A 13064-nucleotide genomic window follows, 5' to 3' on the forward strand; every position below is an offset into this window, starting at 1 on the left:
TAGCTTGGAGTGGTGTTCCTGCTGGCAAATAACCCCTACACATACTGGTATGTAACTGTCATGGAACATGTGTGGGCTGTAATAGTCCACGCAATCCCAGAACATGTCCAACAGTATGCATAGATATCCCCAATACTACAGAATGGCAGATGTGTAGCAAACACATAGCAGGCCTACCACATGCATATGTGGAAACATAGTGGCAGTGACAATGGCATGCAGGTGAAATACCCTGTAACAGCTCTGCAACTCTAGTGTCCCCACAAGGAGTATGTCTATAACCACATAGCAGAAAGTGTTGTACAATACAATATATGACCCAATGGTACACATACCAGACACTTACCACTAGCGTAGTGTGAACATTATGATGGAGCTGATATAATGGCAGGAGACTGATATGTGCATTGTATTATGGTAAACTTGACATATGAGTTGCTCAGACATATTACCATCATTATGTCGTTCAGGGATTATGGTACACTCGAGGAACCCCACCTACAGTGCCGCTGAGGAGAAGATCATCATTACCAGCATCATCCACAACAATCAATTGTTGTTCTCATGGACAAGCATGGACCAGCAGGAGAGAACAGCCATGTGGACTGATGTGGTCCACAGGGTGAATGAGGTGGGGATGCACATCTGCACATATGAGCAGGTCCGCTATCATTGTAGTGACCTGCTTCGGCAATTATGTCATCATGCCGCTGCCATGCAGGGTGACCACCTTGCAACAGGGGGGGCCATAACATCCATCCCCCCTCACCAGAGTGGAGGAGCTGCTCATCAGCCTGGTAGCACCTGCCCACCCGCAAGAGCTCCAGACTTATACAGTCATGGAGGTGGGTGCTACTCACACACCACACATTGAGCATGCAGGTAAGGTTCCAGGGTATATCAGTAGACTACTGTAGTGTATGCATCTGTACAGGTAGACCATGCATATGTGAGATGTGGGGTATGTTGCTGTGTAGTACCGATAAGCAGTAATGTATAAACTGTAGTACTGTGGACTTCAGCTGTTGTTGTACTGTAATATTGCAGTCAACCTGTTGCAATGCCACAGCTGTGGCCACTTACATCAACTCTATCCCATCTCAATGTAGGTACTTCTAGGATTGCAGCAAGGCACGGCCGGATGCCGGCGAGTATGATTTAAGGTTATGCTTGACAATTCACTGTTCATGTCATAGCTAAGGTGTAAGCCATGTACACATCTAACACATCTACCCATAATGCATGCTGTACATGTGCACTGAAATAGCACACACCTCACTAATAAGATTACCAGCCTCAAACATATACAATACAAAGTCCATCTCACACAGCTGTGGCTACACTCCAGTGCACATTGCCCAGGCACAGCTGACATCTGTTCAACATACACAGCTATGTTATACAGAGAGCAGTTGAACATGCTACATATAATGACATCCCACTCCCTCAGCTAACACATGCTACAGGGTCCTAAACCTAATCGACACATTACACAGAACATACTGGAGGGATAGAGCTCTGTCCTGGGGAAGCCCCACACTCTGGAATGGACTACCCATACATGTCAGGCACTTCTACTCTTTGGCCCATTTGACAGAAACACTTGGCAATTGGATGGGGAATGGGGAATACAGCCTGGGTAGCATGTCTGTGCCACAGCCTGACAGGGGCACAGGGGAATAACATTACTGGGTGGTGCATGGCTGGGAACCCCTGTGGCTAGGCTTATGTAGGCCCCAGGACCAATAGACCAGTATTTACCTATGAACCTATGTGTACCACAGGCGACATCAGCCAGGGGCCCAATCATGGTCAATAATGGTCTCTACACTCACCATAGGTACAGGACATTGTGTCTGTGGTTGGTCTAATGGTAGTGTACCACCCATATATGCACCACTGATGATGATATATGTGACTACGCATCAAGCTTTCACTAAACACGTGTCCACATGTGATCCAGGAACACACAGAGGCTGTGAGCAGCAGCAGAAACACACCTGACACACAGAGACACATCCTGCAATGGTGTGTACACCCATGAGGTATGGTGCATAGTACATGCCAGGGTGCTGAACAGATGCACAGCAATGCTGTGGACATGGGTGCAGTGGATTCCAGGGGGAGGGCCATCACCTACAAACAGGAGCCATGCATCACAGCCATGTATAATGTTGGTGACGGGGATTGACTACAGTTGCACTGCATGCTGTTAAGCCCTACATGTCCTGCATGCTGACATGTGTGTAATTACAGGTATGTATGTGATACTGTACTGCACCATCGTGTTATGGGGTTGTGGCATCTGTCTGTAGGTGCTGTCTGGTGGAGTGTATGTTCCACGTGCACCTGTCTTGTGTATGTATAGTAGTGTATGGGTTGCCATGTATGTCGGCTGAATGTGTGTATGTCTGTGTGTGTGTGGCCATGTCTGCACATGTGTGTGTGTGTGTGTGTGTGTGTGTGTGTGTGTGTGTGTGTGTGTGTGTGTGTGTGTGTGTGTGTGTGTGTGTGTGTGTGTGTGTGTACTGTTTAGTGGTGTTGTACAGGTCTTATAGTCTGTTCCCTGTTTTCTCCTTACAGGTAGCAAGGTGGGGCTGGGTCCCACCTGCAGGGAATCTGATGTCACTGATACAGACAGTGACCATGAAGATAGGTGCATTGAGGCACAAGAAGGGCCATCAGGGGCTACCACTGGACCACAAATTGACAACCCACTCACATTCACACCATCCACGCACACAGTCAAACTGCCTCTACACACCTCATCACCATTGGCCCTAGCTGAGGGACAGCCTAAGGTTGGCATGGGCCAGGACAGTATGGTATCTATGGCACATGTGTCAGGACACAGCAGCCATAGCCAGATGACTGGTGGGGTATCACATAGGCAGATGTGTAGGGGTGCTCGTAGAAGCACTACTGGTCATCATGCCCCTGGCAGACGTGCCACATCTATGTCAACCGCATGCATGTTCCAGACTGTCATGAAAGCACAGGCATGAATGGAATGGTACACCAGGCAGGGTCTAAGAGGGCTCATCACACCTCTGTAACTGACAGCATCCGTGACCTAGCAGGTGCCATCTGTAATTACACAGAGATCATGGATAGACGGTGGGGTGAGACATTGTAACTCATCCACAATGTCATGTCCATGTATCAGTACAGGGTGGGATGGTTGGGAAAGCCACGTAGACATATGCCAGCAACACCAGCAGTTGGAGGTCGCCGTGGACATCCAACCAGTCTCAGCCATTCCCGTAGTGGCAATACCAGCCCCAGCACTGTGGGAGACTGTCCACAGCCAGTCATAGCAGACCACATGCATATGGCCCTGGCCAGTCCCAGAAGGGACCTGGATCTGGACATCTGTCAAACTCGGGGGACAGTACTCAGTTTGGCTATGTACCTGATACTGCCTGTAGCACCCCTGCCAGGCACAGGTCCTGTGTCCATGGCTGGAGATGGTGAACTGCAAACTCTGCCAGGTACAGTCTGCAGCTGTCCCACAATTCCCTGTATAGGGCAGCCACATGGAGGAACTGTGTGCATGCAGACACACACACAAAAACAACGAACAACCTAGGGCAACCACATATCTGCACACTCAACATCACCAGTGGCCCATAAAATACTCAGCCCCTCACAGACACACATACACACGCACACACACACACACACACACACACACACACACACACACACACACATGTTGTCAACTGTATGGCCCAGCCTAGGCATCTGGCAAACAACAACGCACCCTGTGCATAGGATGATACCTGTGCCACTCCCTGACATCCGTAACATCGATTCAGGGACAGGTTACACGGTTCTGATGCACAGGTTGACTGTACAACAGTGTAGAAATGGAATGATGTATAGCATCTTGTCAGCAGTAAAGTGTAATGCTAATATCTTGGAAGGTGTAGCTGTGCAGCCATGATGCATCATAGCTGTAATTAACAATGTTGTATTGTTGTCACCAGTATCTGTTCTGATTGTGTTGTGTTTGTCCATTTGCCACATGGCTGATGGCTGTAGTGGTGTCAGCAGCCTTCTGCAGTAGACACCAGTAATTGTAGTGGGTGGTACACATGCCATGGCTGATTACAACACACAGTGCCTTTGCTTAGGATGCAGTACAGGTACAGGACTGTATACATGGAGGTATGTCCCTGTGCAGGTAAAACATCTGTTGCACATGTAATCCCACCAAGATGGGATAGGCACAACCACACAATGCTATATATGCAGTCTGCAATGTGGATAACACTGAACATGCTAACATCAGGGTGTATGTCCCCCTCCCTACTCTACTGCAATCCTCACCTAAGTAACATATGTATGTCAATGCTGGGGGCATAGCCCTACCCTTAGGAGGGTGTGAGGTGCTCAACTACTGTGAATGGTGTAAACAACTAACAACCTGTTTACATACACTGTACAGTATTACAGACAGCTATGTGGGGGGATAGACACAACAATAACTGCAATTATGGCAGTCGTGTCTACAGCAGCCCCACCCAGTGAGTTATAGCAACCCCAGTAGTGCTGCACACATCAACAGTGTGGAGGAAGGCATTGACACATCTATGACTTGTGAAAGACTGTATGCCCATGGGTTGGCACCTGTGGTATGTTGGCATATGCCAAGCAGTCCTGGTGGAAACATATTCTGGTAACAGAGGTAGATCCTGTAACAACTATACACATTCCTACTAGCAGGATGGTGTACAAAAGCCTGCTATGATCTACATAGGCATTGTGCACCTCCTAACCCTCATCTACACCTGTCATAATTGGGTTTAGGAGGTATACCAGGTTCAGGTTGTATTCTCTGCCTCTGACAAGTCCAACATTGGTGGGGTCCCATGTGTTGAGATAACCAGTGACATTGACTTTGGGTTCATTGTTGATATGTTCCATGTCCCTGCACACCAAAGTCATCAGGCTACTGGGTGATAGTTCCCAGCTGACATGATGGGTTTGTGGATGTCTCTGACAACACTGGTGAATCCATTGTCAGGTGTAGGGCTATTGGATTGTATGAGGGTTCCCAGCTACTTACTGCACCTGCCCAGGGGGTTCCCCCAAGCATGACACGTCACTTGACTGTACTGCATGATATGTTAGTAATGCCAGCCTTACATCCTACAGGTGGGATGTAGTACTGTTAACATGTACTGCCCTTGTTGTGTAGGGTCCTGCTTATGGGATCTGCTAAGGTTGGTATTGTATTGCAGGCCAGACATATTTGGCTGGGGGGAATACCTATCCATGCCAGATGTATGTTGTTTGGGTCTCTCAAACCTATCAATGGTGCATGTGAACATATATGTTGTGGTTATGTTCCCAGTTCCATCTACAGATGTATGTCCATATACACCTATATTGATATATATGTGTTCGCCTTTGACAGGGGGACAATCATTCCTTCGAACGTCCCTTTCTGCAAACCGAAAGGACTAACCCATCATTTCTTAGAGCAACACAGTGAAGAGAACTGCAGTTCTGAAGGCACCTTTGCTGACTCTCAAACTGCAAGTTGGAATACATATTATAATGGGGTGCATGACTCCCAGCACCCCCCCTCTGGAAGGCTGGGCCCCCCACAACCCCCCTACTGTCATATAGCAACTCCTAGTGTGTACTACAGTGGGGAAAGGCAATTATTCCCCATAACCACTATAGAGGCATCCACAACCAAATTGCCTAATCTGCAATGAGCAAATGCATAGTGGCATTCGCTCATTGCACATTCGATGTATGCATTGCAGGATTGTGCAATGTTGAGAACATACATTTGGCCTTCCAGCTTCTGGACACATGGATTTCTTCCTTTGAAAGGTGAGCCATATATATGCTGACATAAATGCATTCCTAGTGCTGTCTATATGTGACCATGTGGATATATACATATATATCGATGGCTGTATGCGTATCTATGTATATATGTATTCATTGGCTTATATATATATATATATATATATATATATATATATATATATATATATATATATATATATATATATATATCTATACCTATATCTACATATATAGATAGATAGGTTATATCCATTTAAAGATGAATATATATATATATATATATATATATATATATATATACACACACACACACACACACACAAATACATCTACATGGTGAAATACATTCCCTGTAGTGTTGTATACCTGGGCTGGATGATATGTATGTGAAAACATAATGATTATGCATATCTGCCATGGCTTAGTGGTAAATCACTTTGTGCATGATGTGCAGGGTCCTGGTTACAAGCCTTGCAGGAGCTGTTTATCTTGTTGCTGGGCAGAACACATACAACTGCTTTATGGTGCCTTAATCACTCTCTATCCAATGGCCCATGTTCTGACCAGCAACAAATTAAACAGCTCTTCCAAGGCTCAAACCAAGGATCCTGCACACCCTAGACAAATCGATGTACCACTAAGCCATGACAGGTACACAGCAATTAAATGTTTCAGAAACATATCAGCCAGTCCTGTTATGCAATAGTACAGAGAATGTATGCCAACATCTAGATGTCTGTGTGTGTAACTAAAATGCAACCTTAACAGATACAATCTACCCATATATGTATAGATACACATATATTCAAATATAAATGTTTTACTAACTCTATATACATATATATCACTATCTATGCACATATACCTACATATCTGTTAGCAGATAAATATATCTATATAGGTATATATGGCCGTACATCTGTAGATAGCAATTGCAGATTAACAAATACACCTATGTCCACATGCATCGTTAATTGGGTTGAGAGGCCCCACACACTATACGTCTTGTACGAATAGGCATCCCCCCCACAGCCAAACACCTGTGCCCTGCAATACACTGCCAAGTACAGTCTGCCTCCCACTGGACATGTAATATGTGGAAGCCATCAACATCTCCAGGATACAGATACATAGACACATATATGCAAATACAGATATACACATATATATATATGTGTGTGTGTGTGTGTGTGTGTGTGTGTGTGTGTGTGTGTGTGTGTGTGTGTCTATGTATATGTGTATGTATGTATATATACACATATATATATATATATATATATATATATATATATATATATATATATATATATATATATATATATATATATATATATATATATACATGTGACTACACATACACAGGCAGATATATGAACAGTAAGATACCTATGCAGGAGGTGCACACAATATGGAACAGCCACTATGCCTACAGTTAACACCTGAACAACCGGACACTGTATGGGCTGCACATACTAATGTCAATCATTGCCTGCAACATATACCCATAGAAAGGTCATAGGAAAGACACCACACACAGGTTTGCAGAAATGGGATTCCTTTAATTGTGTACCATAACGGTCCTATATGAGATATCATATAGCTGTTCAAATACTGACAACCATATAAACGGAGTACTGCAACTGTGAAACAGTTACACTTATACAGTAGTCTGGAAAGGTTCATAACTGTTGCAGTCCAAGCCAAGCCCTTCAGAATGTACAATAGTGCTGACAGACTGGGCCACAGGGTACCACACAATCAACAGCATGTACTGCAGGTGTGTAGTTCAGCAGCCTCTATCTACACTCTGTACAACTCCATAGGAGGTAAAGAAGTTTTGTGGTCAAATGGGTTGTACCCGGAACATAACAATGCATAACACACAGAACAGCCTGTATTGCAGGAGGGAGTAGGCTTGCAGTACCCCAAGTCATGTAAGTAATGTAAATATAGGTGGAGTATACAGTACTGTACATCCACATACCTTGTGGCAGCTCACCCCTGACACCCCCACATTTGCAACAGCTTAGGTCATTTATGGTGCTCCCCACCTGGACTCAATAATGCAAGACCAAATACCATTGTTACATACACTGGCCTCTGCAGTGCATAAGGGCGCACACATATTATGTAGTGATGCCCACACATATATGGCCACAGCCCCACTGTTTGTATGGGGATACAACAGCAGTGTACTAATGGCAACAATGGCAGTGTGATATACTCACAGCCCTCTACAGAACAACCCCCAACAGCATGACATATGTGCACAGCTTGGTATGTAGATAGGGGAAAGAGGCTGGAAATCAGGCATATATGTGGAAAACTGTTGCCATACACTAAGCAAGGTGCTAGTGTTACAAGATAGTCTGCAACATACCCTCAGTCAGGGAATTAAGGTTAGATATAGACATGGATGTAGCCATATACTGGTAGCATGCAACACACACACTGCCAGTGTCATATCTGACACAGGACCTGTGTGGTGGATGGGCAACACATGATAGGCATACCTCTGCCCAGCAAGAGGTTAGGCCCACAGTAGTGAGCTATACAGACCAACTGCATTCCAAGGTATACTAGTATGCCTACACACACACACACACACACACACACACATACACACACACTGTAAAACCAATACGATGCAAAGCATTTCACAACTCTACCCACAGTCTGTCTGTAGTTCCTGAACCTCCTACATTTATGTGCCTGCTCTGATTGTGCAGGATCTCCTGTAAGAGGCATTGCTACCTGCTGCCTGTCCATCACACAGGAAATGTAAAGGCACCACGGCCACATGCTGTAGGGAGTTATAGTGGGTGGTTTCCATGACAGTGGAAATTCAATGTAGTACACATGTGTAATGTTATATATATATATATATATATATATATATATATATATATATATATATATATATATATATATATATGGCTATCTGGATAGGTATATGTACATATATTTCCACCATATGTCCTGGACATGGAGTGTAGCCATACGCCATCCCCTACAGTCCCACAGTAGTAGTGCAAGGGGATGACAGCTCAGCTATGTATAGCAGGTATAATACTAGACTGTCACTACTGTCATTGGGATTGTCTTCACAGACATGGTGTGTGTGGATGCTGACATCTGCTTATAACATGTGTGCCATTGGCTACTGACAGACATCCTAAGGAAATCATTGTAAGGTACTGTGGCTAGCATGTAATGCCCCTGTGGAGTGCAGCAAAGATATTGGCCACTATATGTGGAACTTTGGACACACCCTGTACAGTCCAGAAATATAAACGTGATCTCTTAGTGCACCACATGTGTACCAGGCCTGACAATATGGATGTAGACAGCTATGTAGATGGGTATAACACATAACTACTGATATACATTTGGCACCATAGGTGTTGGATTCACACACTCCTATCTGGCCTGACACATAATGACCGCTGGTACAGGGGTGCCATGGACAAATACCACCCACTAGATATTGACATACATCTGTACAGCATCCCACGGCTCTGTCTGACAACCATAACGTTTAAGCGAGGCCCAGCAATAGTACATCTGGTGAGTATCTGCACATAACATCCCACTGGTTAAGTACACTAAGCTGCTAGGCATGTAACAATGCACTGTGCAGACTACAGGTAGACTGGCTCAACACTGGCCTACATCTTGTATGGGGAAATGCACATGCACCTGCATATATAGCAAGCTCGACAGCCATGTCACAGCACAAGGTAAGATACACCTGTGTGACAGTGCATAACCACAACCAATGTGAACACAGCCACAGCCACATATGTTAATCTAGCATAATATTACAGTATATGGACTATCTGTTCTACACTGTCCTCATATGTGCCACTCACAGAATGACCCTACATATACTGGGATGCTATACAGTTTGTCATGATGGCTGTCTGTGGTATGGGACATATGTGTGTATGGCCCTACAAACATGTACTGCAAAATGGTACCATACAGTGGGGCAACATGTAACATCTGAGAGAAGGGGAGGTAGAACAATGACATCTACCACAGTCTGTACACAGGCTGAGGTACATATTAACAATGCACACACTGCTGACATTCACCATCACTACACAGACCTCGGTACTGTACAATCATCAACAGAATGTCCAGCTTATGTTATGAAATATAACCACTACTGTACATGACATGTGTGGCACTCTGATATATCACTGGCTTGTTTTAAGATATGATGACAGTATTTATGGTGTACAGCACACATGCACCACTTCATGCATGCCATATGTACAAAGGTTGACAGTGGTGTGGCTGACAGCACATACACAGGACCAGTATAGACATGTTACTATGATAACCCCATCTAATTTACATTGTAATAGGGTTTGTTGCAACATATGTCCTATGAGGGATATGAAGTCAGTAACTGTCATGGCCTTCACCATCTACAGACTGCAATCCTCACACTACCTTCTGCATTCCACGGATTGATGCACTGTGGCTAACACATGAAACCATAGGTGCAACACTGCCCAGTCTGCAGATGACCCTGCAGATGGGGATTTCTCCTGTACATGGAACTGACATGGGAGGTATTATGACATGTATGACAGGCATATCCAGACAAACAATGTTAAACCAACATTACTCCAAATGCAGTATAGCAGCACTTATCATCTGTAATCAGGTCAGGCACATCCCCCTCCCGTTGGTTGCCCTCTTTCCACAGTGTATGTTGTTAGAGGTAAATCCCCAATCCATCTGGGATGCTGATTGCCAAACATCAGATCTAGTTCCTGCTCACAGTGACTGCAAAGGCCCAACACAACTATGATGTTCCTAGGTATCGGAGTGTTTCCATGCAATTGGCTATAGGATTGCTACCACAGCTGTTTTACATGCAATCAGCTAGGGGAGGGTTGCAATCTGTGCAGAGGCCATCAGCTGATCATGTGCATCATGTAAGATACACATGCTGCTGCCTAAGCAAGGTAGGTGTGGGTCTCCACATCCACCAGAGACGGAGTGAGGGAGGCAGACAGATGCAGATACATGTCAGGGAGGGGTGGGAGGGTAAAACTGAAGCATGTTTGTGTAACACACCTACCAGCACAGGGTATCAAACCCCCAACAACTATGTATTGCTATCACAGTTAGATGCAGTTATTGGATCCACCATATGGGTTACTTGATATGGAGCTCTCAGAACTTATATGTTAGGGTGAGTGACATCTGCAACAGGAATACAGTAGATATACAGTAGGTGTCGTAATCATGCCTGTCTGCATGAACATGTGCCAGCGTCAACACAGGCACACTCACACAGGGATGCACACACATTGACACACTTGGCAGGGCCAGGAGTGCAACTCATCAGTTGTGGGATGGCCACAACAAATCAATGTGCAAATATCCCATGCACCACATGGGTCATATGGAGGCTGTATGGGCAAAGATTATAAGGAGATGTCAGACATCAGACAGCATGCTTCAGGATGCTCTGTGGGGTTGTAATGAGTGCGGATGTGGACATGCTTACCATACAACACACACACACGTACACACAGGGTGCCAGTTCTGACATGCATGGGTGCATGTCTACACAGGTGTGTGGTAGTCAACTGTGCCAGCAGGCTGTACAAGGGTAGGCAATGGGTATACCATGGCATCAGGCTACATGACAATGGTCTGCATTGTGGCTCAACACTGTAGTTACTGCATTTGCCCACACAGGTGGGTATTGCATCCCCCATCCAGTCAGCTGGGTGACTATTGTGTGTGGCCAATGCTGTACACCACATGCCATGTATGTGTTCCTTAGTCCATGACATGGATGGTGTCTGGGATGTGCACACCTCTCATATGCATGCACAGTGACATGTGGAACTGTACCTTGGGTGTCTGGCCCATGTTGTGCACATGGCTTATCATCAGTTGTACCAGAATTGCCCACCTGTGGCAGGAACTGGTAATGGGCAGCAGGTTTACCCTTCACATACATTGATAGCATGCCAACAGCATTCCCCGATGTCAGTGTCATGTGTCCATACAGGGCATGTTGTCAGGCATGGTATGTCCATTGTGGGTGACATGTGGAGGCACCACATGTGGTGCAGGTGTCCATTGGGGAACTTGTTGGAGGTGCACTGTCTGCATGTACGTGCATATTGGATAGATGGCTAGGGTGACATGCCCTCTGTAGCCCATTGCTATCACTGCATAGTTACTATCAGTGGCCAATGTGCAGTGTACTAACCACATATTGGCTGTTGCCTTGGCATGTGTGTGTGTGTGTGTGTGTGTGTGTGTGTGTGTGTGTGTGTGTGTGTGTGTGTGTGTGTGTATGACACATGTGTTGAGTGAGTGCTCTGGTTAATAGTGGGGTTGCTAATTTGGATTGGCTGGCCTTGATGTCACATGTATGGGTATGGCTTTGCACCCCAGCCTCCCAGCTAATTTACATCTGTTATCCCTGTATGGTTGACATTGTGATATATAGTGTCATAAAAGTTATGAGCAAAACCCCCTCCACATTGGCCACAGGTGTCACTCACACACTCTCACACACACACACACACACACACACACACACACACACACACACACACACACACACACACACACACACACACACATGCAAGTGACTAGCCTAAAATGCATTGCTCCCTACACAAAAAGTGAGACACACACAAAACATCTGCAACTGTCATGTGTGGGTATAGAACCCCTGCCAGTGCCTATATTACAGTACAGCATGGAGCAGTTATAGGTTGCACCACAGGGATTACAGGGAGTTTTCTCCCCAAAGTTGTATTTCACAATGAATGACATCAGCAGGATTGGCAACATAGGGCATGTGAATTGTACTGCATGTGAGTAGCCTATGATGCATTGCTCCATACATAGACATTAAAACACACACAAAACATCCAGAACTGCCATGGGTGGTGATGGAACCCTACCACAGTTCTAAATCACAATACAGCAGTACACAGTTACAGGCCATGCTACAGACATTACTGGGCTATGCCTTTCCCAGAGGTGTATTTCTAGATGAGTGTCAACAGCAGCCTTGCCAACATTGGGTATATGAATTCTAAGGAGAGTGTATGTCCTAAAAAGCATTGTCTGTCACTCCGTCAGGAACAGACAGAGACACTCAGTTTCATACACACACAATTGCTAAGACTGGGGTTAGAACACCTACCTAACTAATTTAGCACATTACAGCAGTGCTCAGTTAT

The sequence above is a fragment of the Protopterus annectens genome, chromosome 3.part0 (genome assembly GCF_019279795.1).
Source record: "Protopterus annectens isolate FY-2018-M chromosome 3.part0, PAN1.0, whole genome shotgun sequence".
NCBI lineage: Eukaryota > Metazoa > Chordata > Ceratodontiformes > Protopteridae > Protopterus > Protopterus annectens.